We start from the raw sequence: 15,101 nt of genomic DNA on the forward strand, positions 1-15,101 counted from the left end.
ACTGCAGCAAGGCAACCACTTGGCTTAACCATGTATTAGTAGCTGCTAGTAATGTTCGTTTAGCATAACCATGTGGTCTGGTCCTGCTCCCTCTGTCCAATCTCTTCGTTGGTATTGCATGTTTTATTCAAGAAACCTACGCATCAGGTTAACAAACACAGAGAGGAAGCAGAACAGAGAGGTCCGCGCTTGTGTCTTTGATGTGAAAATAATATTATCTGTATGTTGTTTTTCACACTTCAAAGAACGAATAACATTTATCTTGCATGCTTGTTTTTGATGTACTAATTTCATTACTTTTGTTTCTCAGGAGAAGTGCCAAAAGATGGTTAAGGCCCCCTTCTTTTAGGCTTCTAGAGTAGCTTATAGGTTTCTACAGAAGCCCAAAAGAAATGTCTGCTTCTAGAGTGATATACTAATTTCACTAGTTTTGTTTCTCGGGAGAAGTGCAGCAAGGAGAATTCAATTCCTGTCTACTTCAGTTTCAGAGCTCGGATACATACTGTAGAAATTCAAGTCTCTACAGTTGTTTGTGGGTACTGATGTGGGGACGCTGTTACATTTTAAGAAATATGCTTGCTCTTAATTTTACTCTTATTGTATTGTCGTTGGCCGTCAGTTCATACATGATTTATTTTGCATCTAATTATGGGTGTTTTACTTCATCCACAGAAATAATCACTGTAAAACTTTTGAGTGTATTATCTCTCCCAGATCTTCCTTTTGAATGCACAAGATTACCTTATTTTCAGTCAAGATGAAGTAGCAACTTTCCATGTTTGAATTCAGGAGTACTGTAATGTTGTTTTTCCATGTTTGAATGCACAAGATTGTCTTATTTTCAGTCAAGATGAAGAAGCAAGTTTCATGTTCATCTGCTATTGTGATGTTGATCTTGAAGAAATAAGAAAGCTTCAGGAAAGGATTGTTCAGAAAAATGTCTTGTTTCGCCTTGTTCATCTGCTACTCTACTAGTCTGCTTGTATTGTTCAGATTTTTCTCATTCTGATGTTTGGTGCTGAATATCTGTGTAGTTCTGGAGCCTTCGGTCGGATCTTGGAGCCTTCTTTTTCCACTCGTCATGGTGGCGAGGAAAAAAGGGGTTTCCTTGCCCCTGCCTGGTGGTGTCCAGGTCTGCAGCAGGGGAGCGACGATGCTTCTCCTGGGAGCTTCCTCATGACGGCGAGCCCGCTGTTGTTCTTCATGGTCGAAAGGCGACCGCTCCCACCTCAGGCGTCGGTTACGGTTTCTTCCGGCTGCCATCAGATGGTCTTCTACAACCTCCAGGCTGCTATGCCATTTCGGAGGCCCTTCGGCTCTAGTGCAGCAGGCTCCCGCCTCCACGTCCCAAGTGGTGTCGTCCCCGGAGACGTTGAGGTTGGCTGTGCTAAGCTCCAGTTTCGTCACGGTGGAGAAGGAGCGGGACTTGATTGCTTTTTCCAGTTTTATTTTGAGGTCCTAGATGCAAATTGTAAGGGCTTGTGTGTATTTTCTTGTGTACTTGAGGCCCTATCTGTAAGATGTACTTCCACCGACGAAAATTGATGAAGCTCTAGGTCCTTCGGGACCGACCCCTGTTCAAAAAAAAAAAAATTCTGATGTTTGGTGTTCTGTAATAATGTATTAGTGTTAAAAATTTAATATTGTGTTGTAACGAAGTATTACTACTAAACTAATTAATCTTTATTGTATAAAGAAAGCTGACAGTTTTTTTTCTTCATCCGAGTTAGCTAGCGATCAGGGTGCTAGCTAGTGATCAGGATGAAAAACCAGCTAGCTAGCGGACCGAGTGCTGCATCTGTCCCTGGTGTGAACACAGAATGAGACTGTCCCAAAAACACAGGATGAAACGCTATGCGGGACATGCGGGCAGGCGCCGCAAAACGCAATAATGCTAAATGGGCTGCCGTGTTATACCACTTAATCATTGCGGGCTTGTGCGTCCCTTCTTAGAGGCATCGTTTTTGGAGAGTCTGTACTTCAGGTGTTGTCTTGGCGGTGGATGTATTGCTGTTGTTAGGACCCGAGATACTGTAGTTGGACTTTTGTTTCTTAGTTTCTTTTCCTTTTTTTGATTGTATGCATCCGTAGTGCCATTAGGGCGGTGCGTTGTTTCAGAGGCTGTGTGTAATTGATATCGTTTTGATATTAATATATTCCCTTTATCGAGAAAAATGTGGCCCCCTGATACGTCTCCGACGTATCGATAATTTCTTATGTTCCATGCCACATTATTGATGATATCTACATGTTTTATGCATACTTTATGTCATATTTATGCATTTTCCGGCACTAACCTATTAACGAGATGCCGAAGAGCCGATTCTTGTTTCTGCTGTTTTTGGTTTCAGAAATCCTAGTAAGGAAATATTCTCAGAATTGGACGAAATCAACACCCAGGGGCCTATTTTCACACGAAGCTTCCAGAAGACCGGAGAGCTAACGAAGTGGGGCCACGAGGTGGCCAGACCACAGGGCGGCGCGGCCCAGGTCTTGGCCGCGCCGACCTACGGTGTGGGCCCCTCGTGATGCCCCTTGACCTGCCCTTCCGCCTACAAATAGCCTTCGTCGTGAAACCCCCAGTACCGAGAGCCATGATACGGAAAACCTTCCAGAGACGCCGCCGCCGCCAATCCCATCTCGAAGGATTCAGGAGATCGCCTCCGGCACCCTGCCGGAGAGGGGAATCATCTCCCGGAGGACTCTACGCCGCCATGGTCGCCTCCGGAGTGATGAGTGAGTAGTCTACCCCTGGACTATGGGTCCATAGCAGTAGCTAGATGGTTGTCTTCTCCTCATTATGCTTCATTGTCGGATCTTGTGAGCTGCCGAACATGATCAAGATCATCTATCTGTAATGCTATATGTTGTGTTTGTTGGGATCCGATGGATAGAGAATACTATGTTATGTTGATTATCAATTTATATCTATGTGTTTTTTATGATCTTGCATGCTCTCCGTTATTAGTAGGGGCTCTGGCTAAGTTTTTGCTAGTAACTCCAAGAGGGGGTATTTATGCTCGATAGTGGGTTCATGTCTCCGTGAATCTGGGGGAGTGACAGAAACCTCTAAGGTTATGGATGTGCTGTTGCCACTAGGGATAAAACATTGATGCTATGTCCGAGGATGTAGTTATTGATTACATTACGCACCATACTTAATGCAATTGTCTGTTGTTTTCAACTTAATCTTTGGAAGGGGTTCGGATGATAACCTGAAGGTGGACTTTTTAGGCATAGATGCATGCTGGATAGCGGTCTATGTACTTTGTCGTAATGCCCAATTAAATCTCACTATACTCATCATATCATTTATGTGCATGGTCATGCCCTCTCTATTTGTCAATTGCCCAACTGTAATTTGTTCACCCAACATGCTATTTATCTTATGGGAGAGACACCTCTAGTGAACTGTGGACCCCGGTCCATTCTTTACATCTGAAATACAATCTACTGCAATTGTTCTACTGTTCTCTGCAAACAATCATCATCCACACTATACATCTAATCCTTTGTTACAGCAAGCCGGTGAGATTGACAACCTCACTGTTTCGTTGGGGAAAAGTACTTTGGTTGTGTTGTGCAGGTTCCACGTTGGCGCCGGAATCCCTGGTGTTGCGCCGCACTACATCTCGCCGCCATCAACCTTCAACGTGCTTCTTGGCTCCTACTGGTTCGATAAACCTTGGTTTCATACTGAGGGAAAACTTGCCGCTGTACGCATCACACCTTCCTCTTGGGGTTCCCAACGGACGCGTGCTGTACGCGTATCAAGCTCTTTTTCTGGCGCCGTTGCCGGGGAACGAAGAAAAGTTACACCACAAAGATTTTCAACTCCCACGTCAACAGCTCTTTTTCTGGCGCCGTTGCCGGGGAGATCAAGACACGCTGCAAGGGGAGTCTCCACATCGCAATCTCTTTACTTTGTTTTTGTCTTGCTTTATTTTATTTACTACTTTGTTTGCTGCATTATATCAAAATACAAAAAAATTAGTTGCTAGTTTTACTTTACTTGCTATCTTGTTTGCACTCTATATTAAAAACACAAAAAAATTAGTTACTTGCATTTACTTTATCTAGTTTGCTTTATTTACTATTGCTAAAATGAGTAATCCTGAAGTTGAAGTTCGTTCGTTTAAGCAACAAGGGGGAGAATGTTTAAGAGATGCTTGGTATAGAATTAGTAATGCCCATAATAGGTGCACTAAGAAACACTCCACCACTATTTTACTCAGGAATTTTTATGTTGGTATCTCTAGCTGGAATAGGTATGTTCTTGATTGTCTCGCGGGAGGTAACTTCCTAAGTACTCCTGCCCTAGAAGCTAGTTGCATTATTGAGAGTTTATTTGGAATACCACATGTTAATGAAGTTAAAATTGAAACCTCTCTTGAAGATGTCATGAAAAAGTTGGAAACCATAGAACAAAACCTTCCAAGTATTGATACTACTTTGGGAGCATTACTTGATAGCACTGATAAACTTGATAAATCTCTAGGTGGAATTAATGAGAAAATTGCCATTTTGGAATCTTGTGCTATTCATGATAATCAAACCCAAAGGATTAGTGAACTTGAAGAGGCTATGGGAACATTGGGTTCACCATTTTCATCTATAAAATTTAGAGAGAAAGCTTATGTGGGTAAGGAGCAAAAGTTCATGTATGTCTCTAAGGGGCCTAAACCAAAAAGCTATTATAGGCCTAAAATTGATAAAGCTCTTAAAACCACTATAGATAAGGGTGCATCTAAGACACCTAATGGGATAGATTTTGAAAATAATGTTGATGCTTCGTCTCTTGATAACACTTGATACACACTTTCTGCGCCTAGCTGAAAGGCGTTAAAGAAAAGCGCTTATGGGAGACAACCCATGTTTTTACTACAGTACCTTTATTTTATATTTGTGTCTTGGAAGTTGTTTACTACTGTAGAAACCTCTCCTTATCTTAGTTTTGTGCATTGTTGTGCCAAGTAAAGTCGTTGATAGTAAGGTTCATACTAGATTTGGATTACTGCGCAGAAACAGATTTCTTTGCTGTCACGAATCTGGACCAAATTCTCTGTAGGTAACTCAGAAAATTATGCCAATTTACGTGAGTGATCCACAGATATGTACGCAACTTTCATTCAATTTGAGCATTTTCATTTGAGCAAGTCTGGTACCTCAATAAAATTCGTCTTTACGAACTGTTCTGTTTTGACAGATTCTGCCTTTTATTTCGCATTGCCTGTTTTGCCATGCTTGATGGATATTTCGATTCCATTGACTTTCAGTAGCTTTGTGCAATGTCCAGAAGTGTTAAGAATGATTATGTCACCTCTGAACATGTATATTTTAATTGTGCACTAACCCTCTAATGAGTTGTTTTGAGTTTGGTGTGGAGGAAGTTTTCAAGGATCAAGAGAGGGAGATGATACAACATTATCAAGGAGAGTGAAAGCTCTAAGCTTGGGGATGCCCCGGTGGTTCACCCCTGCATATATCAAGAAGACTCAAGCGTCTAAGCTTGGGGATGCCCAAGGCATCCCCTTCTTCATCGACAACATTATCAGGTTCCTCCCCTGAAACTATATTTTTATTCCATCACATCTTATGTCCTTTGCTTGGAGCGTCGGTTTGTTTTTGTTTTTGTTTTGTTTGAATAAAATGGATCCTAGCATTCATTGTGTGGGAGAGAGACACGCTCCGCTGTTGCATATGGACAAGTATGTCCTTAGACTTTACTCATAGTATTCATGGCGAAGTTTCTTCTTCGTTAAATTGTTATATGGTTGGAATTGGAAAATGATACATGTAGTAATTGCTAAAATGTCTTGGATAATGTGATACTTGGCAATTGTTGTGCTCATGTTTAAGCTCTTGCATCATATACTTTGCACCCATTAATGAAGAAATACATAGAGCATGCTAAAATTTGGTTTGCATAATTGGTCTCTCTAAGGTCTAGATAATTTCTAGTATTGAGTTTGAACAACAAGGAAGACGGTGTAGAGTCTTATAATGTTTACAATATGTCTTTTATGTGAGTTTTGCTGCACCGGTTCATCCTTGTGTTTGTTTCAAATTGCCTTGCTAGCCTAAGCCTTGTATCGAGAGGGAATACTTCTCATGCATCCAAAATACTTGAGCCAACCACTATGCCATTTGTGTCCACCATACCTACCTACTACATGGTATTTCTCCGCCATTCCAAAGTAAATTGCTTGAGTGCTACCTTTAAAATTTCTAATTCTCTACCTTTACAATATATAGCTCATGGGACAAATAGCCTAAAAACTATTGTGGTACTGAATATGTATTTATGCACTTTATCTCTTATTAAGTTGCTTGTTGTGCGATAACCATGTTCCTGGGGACGCCATCAACTACTCTTTGTTGAATATCATGTGAGTTGCTATGCATGTTCGTCTTGTCTGAAGTAAGGGAGATTTACCACCAAAATGGTTAGAGCATTGCATAATGTTAGAGAAGAACATTGGGCCGCTAACTAAAGCCATGATCCATGGTGGAAGTTTCAGTTTTGGACATATATCCTCAATCTCATATGAGAAAATTAATTGTTGCTACATGCTTATGCATAAAAGAGGAGTCCATTATCTGTTGTCTATGTTGTCCCGGTATGGATGTCTAAGTTGAGAATAATCAATAGCGAGAAATCCGATGCGAGCTTTCTCCTTAGACCTTTGTACAGGCGGCATAGAGGTACCCCTTTGTGACACTTGGTTAAAACATGTGCATTGCGATGATAATCCAGGTAATCCGAGCTAATTAGGACAAGGTGCGGGCACTATTAGTATACTATGCATGAGGCTTGCAACTTGTAAGATATAATTTACATAACACATATGCTTTATTACTACCGTTGACAAAATTATTTCTTGTTTTCAAAATCAAAGCTCTAGCACAAATATAGCAATCGATGCTTTCCTCTTTGAAGGACCATTCTTTTACTTTTATGTTGAGTCAGTTCACCTATCTCTCTCTACCTCAAGAAGCAAACACTTGTGTGAACTATGCATTGATTTCTACATACTTGCATATTACACTTGTTATATTACTTTACATTGACAATATCCATGAGATATACATGTTATAAGTTGAAAGCAACCGCTGAAACTTCATCTTCCTTTGTGTTGCTTCAATACCTCTACTTTGAATTATTGCTTTATGAGTTAACTCTTATGCAAGACTTATTGATGCTTGTCTTGAAGTACTATTCATGAAAAGTCTTTGCTATATGATTCATTTGTTTACTCATGTCATTTACATTGTTTGGATCGCTGCATTCACTACATATGCTTACAATAGTATGATCAAGGTTATGATGGCATGTCACTCCAGAAATTATCTTTGTTATCGTTTACCTGCTCGGGACGAGCAGGAACTAAGCTTGGGGATGCTGATACGTCTCTGACGTATCTATAATTTCTTATGTTCCATGCCACATTATTGATGATATCTACATGTTTTATGCATACTTTATGTCATATTTATGCATTTTCCGGCACTAACCTATTAACGAGATGCCGAAGAGCCAGTTGCTGTTTTTGGTTTCAGAAATCCTAGTAAGGAAATATTCTTGGAATTGGACGAAATCAACGCCCAGGGGCCTATTTTCACACGAAGCTTCCAGAAGACCGGAGAGCTAACGAAGTGGGGCCACGAGGTGGCCAGACCACAGGGCGGCGCGGCCCAGGTCTTGGCCGCGCCGACCTACGGTGTGGGCCCCTCGTGACGCCCCTTGACCTGCCCTTCCGCCTACAAATAGCCTTCGTCGCGAAACCCCCAGTACCGAGAGCCACGATACGGAAAACCTTCCAGAGACGCCGCCGCCGCCAATCCCATCTCGGGGGATTCAGGAGATCGCCTCCGGCACCCTGCCGGATAGGGGAATCATCTCCCGGAGGACTCTACGCCGCCATGGTCGCCTCCGGAGTGATGAGTGAGTAGTCTACTCCTGGACTATGGGTCCATAGCAGTAGCTAGATGGTTGTCTTCTCCTCATTATGCTTCATTGTCGGATCTTGTGAGCTGCCGAACATGATCAAGATCATCTATCTGTAATGCTATATGTTGTGTTTGTTGGGATCCGATGGATAGAGAATACTATGTTATGTTGATTATCAATTTATATCTATGTGTTGTTTATGATCTTGCATGCTCTCCGTTATTAGTAGAGGCTCTGGCCAAGTTTTTGCTAGTAACTCCAAGAGGGGGTATTTATGCTCGATAGTGGGTTCATGTCTCCGTGAATCCGGGGGAGTGACAGAAACCTCTAAGGTTATGGATGTGCTGTTGCCACTAGGGATAAAACATTGATGCTATGTCCGGGGATGTAGTTATTGATTACATTACGCACCATACTTAATGCAATTGTCTGTTGTTTTCAACTTAATACTGGAAGGGGTTCGGATGATAACCTGAAGGTGGACTTTTTAGGCATAGATGCATGCTGGATAGCGGTCTATGTACTTTGTCGTAATGCCCAATTAAATCTCACTATACTCATCATATCATGTATGTGCATGGTCATGCCCTCTCTATTTGTCAATTGCCCAACTGTAATTTGTTCACCCAACATGCTATTTATCTTATGGGAGAGACACCTCTAGTGAACTGTGGATCCCGGTCCATTCTTTACATCTGAAATACAATCTACTGCAATTGTTCTACTGTTCTCTGCAAACAATCATCATCCACACTATACATCTAATCCTTTGTTACAGCAAGCCGGTGAGATTGACAACCTCACTGTTTCGTTGGGGCAAAGTACTTTGGTTGTGTTGTGCAGGTTCCACGTTGGCGCCGGAATCCCTGGTGTTGCGCCGCACTACATCTCGCCGCCATCAACCTTCAATGTGCTTCTTGGCTCCTACTGGTTCGATAAACCTTGGTTTCATACTGATGGAAAACTTGCCGCTGTACACATCACACCTTCCTCTTGGGGTTCCCAACGGACGCGTGCTGTACGCGTATCACCCCCCGCAGAGCGTCCCATTTGCAGCCTGATTTTCTAACCTTCCGTCGGTAGCCATCAATCGCCGGTAAGACGAACTAAACCAAGATATCAGCTCAGCGGTCTCCTCTTTTTTTTTCCGGGTAAATAGACCTTTATTATGAAGTAGGAATTACAGATAGCTCAAGCTGAAGCTCCTGAATGAACATCATGGCCTGAACCGGGCCAAACGACAGTTCTCTCCTCTGCCCTCGCAAGATTTGTGAGAAAGTGACTAATCCTAACCTCTGAACGGTCTACTTTTACAAACTTACGCAATCTATCTTGATTAGATAAAAGCCTAATATCAGAAATGATGTTTAGAAATGGTGAGCGATCTAGTGATTTTTCTGAAGCAACACGAATAACCTGGGAGCAATCCGACTCCACTATGACAGGTAACGGACTATGTTCAAGGCTAGCTCCAAGCCCTCCTTACAAGCCCACAGCTCTGCTTCAACAACTTCAACACAACGCGGCAAAAAATGACATGAAGAAACAATGATATTCCGATCGGCACCTCTAAGCACCATGCCACACCCTACAGTGTCTTCAACCATTTTAAACGAGCCATCAACAGTTAATTTAACCCATCCATCAATCCAACTGCGACCTCCTCGAAACCTCGCTCTCGCTCTGATACTACTTGTTAATGTCGAATTCGCCAAATCTATCTATCGAGATAAGTAACGCAATTCGGTGAATGCCTACATCAGCTGGGCATGCTTTACGGGTGCTCCTCCCCAGATGCTATCACAGTACCGTCAATGACAAGTCCGCCAAGGTGTACGTACACATCAGATCTACAACGTCATGCCGGTCCAGCGCCCCTACCACGGGCACCGGGCTGTTCCCGAAAATCGATCTTATGTATAGTCTATTTTGGCTAATCTTTGTGCCTTTATATATTAGGTCAGGTTACGGAGTTCGACTTCAACACGTAACCTGCTAAATTAATTACAAGTCCAAATGTAGCATACTCGTACACATATTAGGCACAAATCCCAACATTGGTAAAAAGTAAAACTGATGTCAGCGCGGTATGTTTCATAAAATAATTGTGGTTTAATTATTTTTCAATTTTGTTTCAGAATTTTGTGAGGTACTCTTGCCTGAAAAGAGGTTTTCTCATTGTAAAAGACACAGCATGATTACTGGCCATAAAAGACAATTATATAAAAAACCCAAAATTACATCATGGTAGTAAAAAATAACTCAGAGTCTCAATGCCTAAGATATGAAGTTACAGGTTGAGCGAATTAATCATTTCACTTCTCGATCGAGTATTTCTAAACTTCATGATCTAGTAGCCCATATCTAGCCGTGGTGAAAATGGTTGGGGTTCGCGAGCGGTGAGCCTGGCACCAAACCGCCACCCCGGTCGCCGAGCATCCTCCGGCCTTCCGTGGCGACGGCGTCCATGGCGAGGAGGAGCGCAGCTACAAGCACTACAACAGGCACTAGCACCCTCGCTGTCACCGCTATCGCGTACATGCTTCTCCCGGTCGATCTTATTCTCTCGACCCATATTGCTCCACTTTATAGACACACATATAATGGGTTTCGTCAATGGACCAGACACACACAATTCAACTCCGCGTACATACCACACGAAAGTCTAGTCGTGATGGTGTGTGTTCCGGGCAAACTTCTGACTGGAAATATCAAAGGTCATCGGCGCCACAAACACGCTGATCGAATCGTCCAATCTGTTTTGGCCCCTTGGGCACGGTTGACCCTCTTTTCACAGCTTATCAGCATCAACCTACACAGGACTAATATGGTCTTTGACTACAACGAGAAAATCTCTTTTGTATTGCACGTTATAAACTTGTGCATACCTTAGATTTTTTTTTTTTGAGAACACAGTACAACGTAGACGCTCACAAACACGCACGTACAACCACCCCTATGAACGCACGCATGCACACCCTACCCCTATGAGTACCTCCGAGGAACTGAGCCGCCATATCTTGAGGTTGACGAAGTAACCACTGGCGCCTCGTTGTTGACAGGCACGTCACCTACCACTGAAAGCATAGCACCGATTAAATCCTGGAATAAATCCAGGTAAATGCAAACACCCATGCCAAGTCTAGGACTTGAACCTGGGTGGACTGGTTCGACCACAAGGGACCTAACCACCAGAGTCAAGCTCTGTTTGCATGCATACCTTAGATCCGAACTCATAGCGAAAATACAAATCCAAACTATTCTATGTGTCCTGCCCAATAGGCTTTTGCACTATCGCCATAAGGTCCCCCTGCCTTCACAGGGTTCCAACGGGTGAAGCTATATGAGGACATGTGTGTACAAACGTACTCCATCCGTTCTAAAATAGTCTACATTCTAGCTCCAAAATTTGTTCTAAAATACTCTATATTCTAGCTTTTAGTCAACAACAACACTAAAAACAATGTGGTATTGGTATGCAGCTACTAAGAAGGGAGGTATTGGTATCATTATTCGTGATCACAAAGGTTTTACGATACAATCAACGTGACGGTTCCTTCCTAGATGCTTAAGCGCGGAAGAGGCAGAAGCAATTGCATGTGTAGAAGGTTTGAACCTCCTTGTTCAATTACAATGTACTTCTGCGGTGGTGGAAACGTACTGCTCAAGAGTTGTAGAGGTGATGAATATCAAGATGATGGATCGCTCGGCAAGCTGGTTAGTGTACTCGGAGGGCCAAGAACTTTTGAACCTCCACCAGAATCTCTCGATTACTAAAGTAGGTCGTTTGTGTAATAGGGTAGCACACGGCCTAGCTCTTCTAGGTAAAAGTGGGGTCTCTGGTTCTATTACAGGGTCAGTACATGTGAATGTGGCCAAGTTGATCATGGAGGAGGGTAGTTTTAGTGGGGTAATACCCTCTAGGATGTAGTTCCCCTGATCCTGATGTAACCATTCTATGACTTTGTTGCAGCAAGTTTCTGACGCACTCTTTTCCTTACCAGGGTACCTAAGGGGACTGGAAGGTTTTAATGAGACGGCTTGCTTGCGTAATATATTATGGTTCATCTTAAAAAAAAAACAATTTCGTTTTGCTCATTTTATTGGAGGTTGTTATTTTCAATGTTGCTTGAATTGGTTGTTCACATATCTAAGTAGTACTAATAAATGCAATACTAATTTGTCTCATTTTTTCTAGAATATAGCCTAAATCATAACGGAGGACTACACCCATTATTTTTGAGAAAAACATGAATAGATGTGTATATATAGTTCAGATATATAGAAAATCTACATTAAATAAATTAGAAAGCATGACTAAACAATGCTTTTTACACAAGTGTGTACATCCATTATTTGGATGCTCCCTCCACCCATGGTTCCAGGCGTATCCCAATAGATCTCTATCGCACGCCCACATAAATTTGGCGAGTGCGCACTGGAAGAACATATGGTTGGAGTCCTTCCTACGCAGAAGACAATTACCATAAGACGTCTCGTGCCTCTTCCTGATCGTTTGTTTTTATGCCACACATGATTTCTCTAGGCATAATCGTTTGTGATGTGATAGAATAAAATTAGATGAAAATTGAAAAAACTAGCCCACTAGTTTAAGATCGCACTCTAATTTGCCCCGCACTACTGGTCCTTCTTCTTAGACTACTCCTCGCCATCGATAAGTTAATCCATGCAATAATAGACATGTTTCATGTGCTGGCGTGTGCTGGTGGGTGGCATGTTTGGTGGAGCACGTTGGAGCGTACAGGGTGGTGGGTTTGGTGGTCGGGAGAAATCCGTGTCGGCATGTCCGACTCCGATGCGGCGACGCCTGCGGGTACCGCCTTCCTTCCTGAAAGGCGTCGGATGTATCCCTCCCCAATCCCTTCCGCGTACCGGGGGAAACCCTAGGCCTAGTCCGCCAGCAGCGGCGTCGTCGTCGTTCCCTTGTTGAAGGTGTTGCTTGGTATGCGGCGTCTCGGCGTGCTAGGAGCGTGGTGGTACTTCTCCGGAGGGCGCAGCGGTTGCGGAGTCATCCTCGTTTTCGTCAATCTGCCGGTGTCGGCATTAGTTTCTTTTTTTCTTTTCTTTGTCTTTTTGTTTGGGCTTGGTTGTGCTGCGGCCCCAGCTGTTTCGTTGTATCGGTTGGTTGCTATATTAATATAGCGGGGTGAAAGCCTATTTCGAGGAGGATAATAGACACGTTTCTAAACTAGTTGTGCGACACGCTGACTTTTACATTTCTAATCCGTTGCACGTGTTTCACTGGTTGTGTGGGATAAATACATACTATTTAGGCCCAACAAACGTAACCTACCAACTACATAGTGTATATCTAGATCAGTAGTGAGACCACTCTACTTGACAGCTGCCCCAACTCTTTAGGAGCACATAGTACATCTTGTCTCAATAAACTCACCTTATCGGCGATGTGAAAGCAAGAGCTAGCTTCTTGAGGCCTTCCTCACTGAAATGCCGATGACCTCACCGGCGACCTTTTCGTCATTGACTCGTGCATCTCCGGGCGGTCAATGGAGGTGCCGCCGATGCTGCCGGTCAACCTGCCTAATCCTCCCCTCTAGCGTGCCCAACACCAGCCATGTGACCGCCCTCCAGAAGGTATACATGTATGTTTTTAACTCATATTTATAGTACGGATCTGCGCAATCAGGAATACCGGCTTCTTATACTCATTAGCTCAAGTGTGTTTGATAGGATCAATGAATTTGCTCAAATATCTCAATGCTTTCGACTGGATCTATGTGTTAGATATACATTAGTGTGTATGGACGGATTGGACTATATGGACCGGATTTTTTTTTAGAAAATGAGGATATGTTCTATATTTGTTAGATATTGTGTACTTGTGACCAGACCTGTGCAATGTATCGGAATAATTTGTTGATGTGGTAGAAGTTGATTGGTTAGAACATGTGGTAGTAGTTGCTCTATTTTTATTACTTTTGTGACACTGCATAAGAAGGTTTGGTTACCGATTTTAATTAATGTTATCACCTTCTACTAATAACATGTCGAGAAAGATGTAACCAAGAGAGAAGGCCTTCGAGGCTTTCTTCAGAGTACTCCTCGTCCTCGAGTTGCAGCAAAATCATCTCGCTTGTCTGCTTCTCGGTGTAGCTGATGATCTACTAGACCATAATAGCGCGTTGCCGCGCCCATCCTTTTAGACGATAGGACAATAAAATAACCCAAAACAAGGAAAATACTAAGCTGGACATCTTTTTTCCATTTTACTATCATATAATTATACATGTCCATTTTAACGCTTTGATTTATACCTCCATTGCACTATCAACATACTCCAAAACAGAACTGATAATTTAGTCTTGCTCAAGGAGCATCACTCTGTGGATGAATGACATTTACATGAAACATCGATGTAACTATTATTCAAGCCAAAGCATCTTGGTGGAGCCATGTTTTTGTGGGTGGTACATAATTTCCCAAGATGTCACAACATTGCCGAATCTAAGTTATAAACTGCAGCTTTGTAACAAGAATCAAGTACCTTAGTCACTTATCCTCGCACTAATTTCCACGTCAAAGTAATCACACATAAGGTTATTCTTGTACTTCACAAAATCAAAGTAAGACTATATATGTGAATACTTCATAAACATCAAGCCAAAACAAGGTTACTCTTAGTGTAATCAGTCCAAGAGTACCTAGAGAAAGCGGACCAACTACCAACTGATTACTATTGATATTTGCATATTTGCTGGTTGTTATTAGGTCTTTAATTGATTTATATTTTATAAAAACCAACACGCGGATTTGAAATATACACCATGATGACAACCATTTGCCAGTTGGGTAGAAATTGCAGTTCACATATACAAATAGTAGTATTGCTTTACACAAACAACATCTAATCTATAGAAGAGTATTTTTTATAAATGTCTTGTCTTTGCCTCTTTTTGCATGCTTTGGCCTTTGGTTACGCCTGATGACGCGTGAAGCACACGTCCATTGGGAACCCCAAGAGGAAGGTGTGATGCGTATAGCAACAAGTTTTCCCTCAGTAAGAAACCAAGGTTATCGAATTAGTAGGAGATGAAGGCCACGTGAAGGTTGTTGGTGAAGGAGTGTAGTGCGGCGCAACACCAGGGATTCCGGCGCCAACGTGAAACCT

Source organism: Lolium perenne, chromosome 6, assembly GCF_019359855.2.
Source record: "Lolium perenne isolate Kyuss_39 chromosome 6, Kyuss_2.0, whole genome shotgun sequence".
Taxonomy (NCBI): domain Eukaryota; kingdom Viridiplantae; phylum Streptophyta; class Magnoliopsida; order Poales; family Poaceae; genus Lolium; species Lolium perenne.